The following is a 4,466-nucleotide window of genomic DNA, read 5'->3' on the forward strand; positions in this document are numbered from 1 at the left end:
CGGTGCCACGTCCGGCCACGGGGGGGCGGGAGCGCGGAGTGGCGGTGCTGCCCCCAGGATCGCCCGCGCCCCGCCCCCCACCCCGTGGGGTCCTCTCTCCGGCCTCAGCCCCGGGCCCGGAGCGTGGACAGTCGTCCCCCCGCCGGACACAAGCCTCCTACTCCCGGCGGGAGAAGGGGGAGAGGGGGAGGAGGAAGGGCGACCGCGGTGCTCGCCCGCCCGCCTTCTGCGCCGCCTGACCCGGCGGGCGTGTCTTCAGCGCCAGTAGTACGCGGGCTCGGGTCCCTGGGGTCCCGACAGCCCCCTAGGTGAGGAACCCTGGCCGGGCCTCAAGGGCCCGTTTATTCAAGCTTAGCTGAATAAACACATCGGCTCTGGGTAGGGGGCGGGGGGCGGAGGTGCTCTGCCTCGGTTCCTGTTCTTCTGTGCGCAGTTCAGATGCTAAGTTACTCCTGACCAACTCTCCCCCTCCACATCCTAGATTTCCAAAAGTCATCCAACTCTTTGACTCCCTCTGTGGGCTCTCATCTCCCATTTTTGCACCGCTTTTCTCCATTTCTCCTACTACCCGCATTAATCTAGGCCCTTCTGGCCAGCCACCCGAACCATGGCGGGTGCATTGTGTATTCACTTCTGCTGCCTTCAGTGGTTCCCTTAGGAGCTGCACTATGGCTTGGATACAGGTCACTCCAGCCTTGGAGTCTGATTGTGAAGGTCTTTGCCTTTGGGGCTCTCCAGACTTCAAAGAATGTACTAAATTCATCTGTTACTGTGCTTTCCTCCCTGCTAGACCTCAGCCTTCCCTTGCCCACTTCCCAAACCTCTATCCTATGACTACTGGCTCTGCCAAGAAATGCTCCAATCCCTAGAAGGGACTAAGGGCCCTTTGCTGAGCACTTTCAGTTCTCCAGTCTCTCTGCTACAGTGTGAGCTGCGCTTCATTCCCACAGAATCAGCATGCCTGAGGGCAAGGACTATGTCCCCCATCCTGGCATCCTTGATAAGTTTTGTTGGTGGCAATAACAAAGAGCCAAAATTCAGATCAAAACTACCACTTTCTGATGACACTGGGAACCTGGAGAATTCTGTCCACGTGGATCTTCTAGGGAAAAGAGACAACAGACACCTGAGCCTGGCTTCATCGTCTTCTCCTGCCTCTGCTCCTTCTTCTTATTTTATTATGTTTACTTATTTATTTTGAGAGAGATTGAGAGGGAGAACAGGAGCAGGATAGAGAGGAAGAGAGAGAGGGAGACAGAATCCCAAGCAGGCTCTGCTCTGTCAGTGAAGAGCCCAACAGTGGCTGGAACTCATGAACCGTGAGATCACGACCTGAGCCAAAGTGGAAGTCTGATGCGTAACCGACTGAGCCACCCAGGTACCCCTGTCTCTGTTCCTTCTTCAAACACCACACCTATCAAGGCAACATCTTCAGCTGGCACTAGAGCCCTGGGCTCTAAGACAGTGAGTGGCTCATGTCCCGTTTTAAGCTCCTGATCCATATGGTTGGTGTCAGAGCAATATTATAATAGAGGGAACACAACTCACCAACCAAAAGCCAATTCAAAATTCCTCAAATTTTTCATTTGTATTTTCATTTGCTTATTGAAAAAAAAAGTATCTTTCTTGAGAACCACAAAGTGGACATAGTGTCCGCAGCAATTTTTCTTAACCCACTCAATCTTCCTGCTCCCGTACTTCTCTTGCACACTCTACAGAAGCTTTGTACTCACCAGCCAGAAAACTGAAATCCTGTCCACCCACTTCTGTCCTTGCCTCCCCTCTTCTGCCTTTTCAGACACCTGGAAATTGACCAGGCCCCATGTGCTAGACATTGGTGTTGCTAGGAGCTGAGCTGACATTCAAAATTCTCCTGATGCACATAATCAATTTCCCAAGCCATCAACATCAGACAAGGCCATCTGAAACCATGATGGATCAAGACAAAAACAGAACCATTCTGTAATCATATCTGAATACAAACAATCTATGAACATTGTCCACACTGTAAAAATGACTTAGGGTGCCTGGGTGGCTCAGTGGGTTAAGCCTGTGACTCTTGATTTCGGCTCAGATCATGATCTCATGGTTCGTGAGATCCAGCCCTACATTAGGCTTTGCACTGACATCGAGGAGCCTGCTTGGGATTCTCTTTCTCCCTTTCTCCCTCCCCTTCCACTCCCTGTGCACATGCACTCTCTCAAAATAAATAAAGTAAAAAAAAAAAAAAGACCAAACATCCTTGTGTCCTGGCTAATATGAGTGACTGCTGTTTCTTCACCAATGGCAGTGAGCTTTACTCTCCTTGTTCCTTCTGCTAGATCAGACTCATCGATATAGACCCAATCATAGAATACTCCTCCTTTCCGGGACATCGAACACTGAGATAAGTCCTGCTTTTTTAACTCTTTCCAAAGTAGCTAACACAAGCCCAAATCCTATTGGTCCTTTCTAACACCCTCCTACTGAGATTCCCAGCGGTTCCTCATCACTGCAGCAATCAATACCCCCAGTTTGTCTACTACGGATGTGTCCCCGGATCTTTGAATGGAGAGCATTAATAATTCCTAGCTCTTTATTACAAAAGTTCAAAGAATCTTGGAGTAGGGGAAGGAGAAGAAACTGCTGCCAAGTCTGAGTCTCCTTTAGTGGTGGCGGAGGCCATGAAGTGGAGGCATGCACATATTTATGACATTTTTCTACAACATAAAAAAACAAATGCCTGTGTGCCTCAAAAATTCATTATTTTCCCAGGCCTGGAAGAGGTTTTTTTCTTCTTCTTACATTTAATTATTTATTTTGAGAGAGATGGAGAGAGTGTGAGTGGGGGTGGGACATAGAGAGAGGAGAAGAAGAATCCCAAGCAGGCTCTGTGTGGTCAGTGCACAGAGCCCGACACGGGACTCAATGCGGGCTCACACCCATGAGACCATGAGATCATGACCTGAGCCGAAATCGAGTAGAGAGCTTAACTGACTGCTACCCAGGCATGGCTGGGAGAGGGCTCTTAAAGAGCCTCAGGTGATTTTGCTTAGCCAGGGTTGAAACCACAAATCTCACCATTTGGCCAGACCTCATCTCAAGGAACTGATGGGTGGGCCTCATTCCACGTGGCTAGGCACTTGCCCACCTCCCAAGTCTCTGTGGTTTCTTACTTTGATTCCTGCCCCCTGCCCCCAATGGATTTGGGTGATATGTTGTGACAATGGTACACATACTAAAGACCGTGTCCTTCCTGCCAGGCACTATGCTCAGTCTGTGTTACTCATCATTTTAACCCTGTTATTCCTGCTAAGTAGATATCATTATACCTTCAGTTTACAAGTGAGAAAACTGAGGCTTGGGGAGATTAATTATCTTGTCCAGGTCGAATAGGTCATAAGAAGTAGAGGCAAAACCCCATGATGGCTGGCTCCAAAGTCCATTTTCACAGGACCAGTGAAAGGAATTACAAGATGTGAATGTCCAAGGATAGCTTTCCTATCCATGCAGGAGAATAGAATCTCGACTTCAGATTGAACAGGACCGGAGAGTAATTGGGGAAAGTGAGAAGTGAGCAGCAGCAAGACCCCAATCAGAATGTCCTTCTCTCTGTGCTTCCTCAACAGTCTAACATGCACCTGAGCTAAGGTTCATATATGGTTTCCACAGGCTTATTGTAAAGGGCTTATAAGAACATTTCTTTCCAGAGGTGCCTTTTCAAGGTGTCCTGTGACTTAATTTTCTAGGGATGTTTAGAGACACAGAATCCAAAGCAGACTCCAGGCTTTACACTGACAGCACAGAGCCTGATCTGGGTCTTGAACTCATCAATTGTAAGATCGTGACCCGAGACAAAGTCAGATGCTTAACTGAATGAGGCACCCAGGTGTCCCTGATTTTTTAATTTGAAGTTATATCTTGGAGCTCATTCACTACCAATACCTAGCACTGTATTGTTCTTTTTAATAGGTGCCTCATTATCCATTGCATGGGCATAAATAAATTGGGTTGTCGATGGACACTTAGGTTAATCCTGTATTTTGCTATTACTAATTTTGTAATGAAGACCCCTGGTCATAAGTCTTTGCTCATATTTGTTTGTAGGATAAATTCCTAAAAGATTAATTGGAAGTGGGTCCCCCCAGCCACCTCAGCTGACACCATACAGTTGAGAAGAGCTGCCAACCTAGCCATTCCTGTATTTCTGACCCTCGAAATCACAAGCAAAATAATTATAAATGTAGTCATGAAGTTTTGGAATAGTTTGTCACACAATAAGAGATACATGTAACAAGGTATGTAAATTTTCAAATATGGTTATTGTTAAATTTCTTCCAAAGATGCTGTACCAATTTACATTTCTGTCAATGTATGAGAATGCCTATTTCCCTGCAGCCTCACTAATAAAGAGTCTTATCAAAATTTGATGCCTGAAGGGCACTGGGTAGGTCAGTCGGTTAAGCGTCTGACTTTGGCTCAGGTCA

The sequence above is a fragment of the Suricata suricatta genome, chromosome 6 (assembly GCF_006229205.1).
Source record: "Suricata suricatta isolate VVHF042 chromosome 6, meerkat_22Aug2017_6uvM2_HiC, whole genome shotgun sequence".
NCBI classification, from domain to species: Eukaryota; Metazoa; Chordata; class Mammalia; order Carnivora; family Herpestidae; genus Suricata; species Suricata suricatta.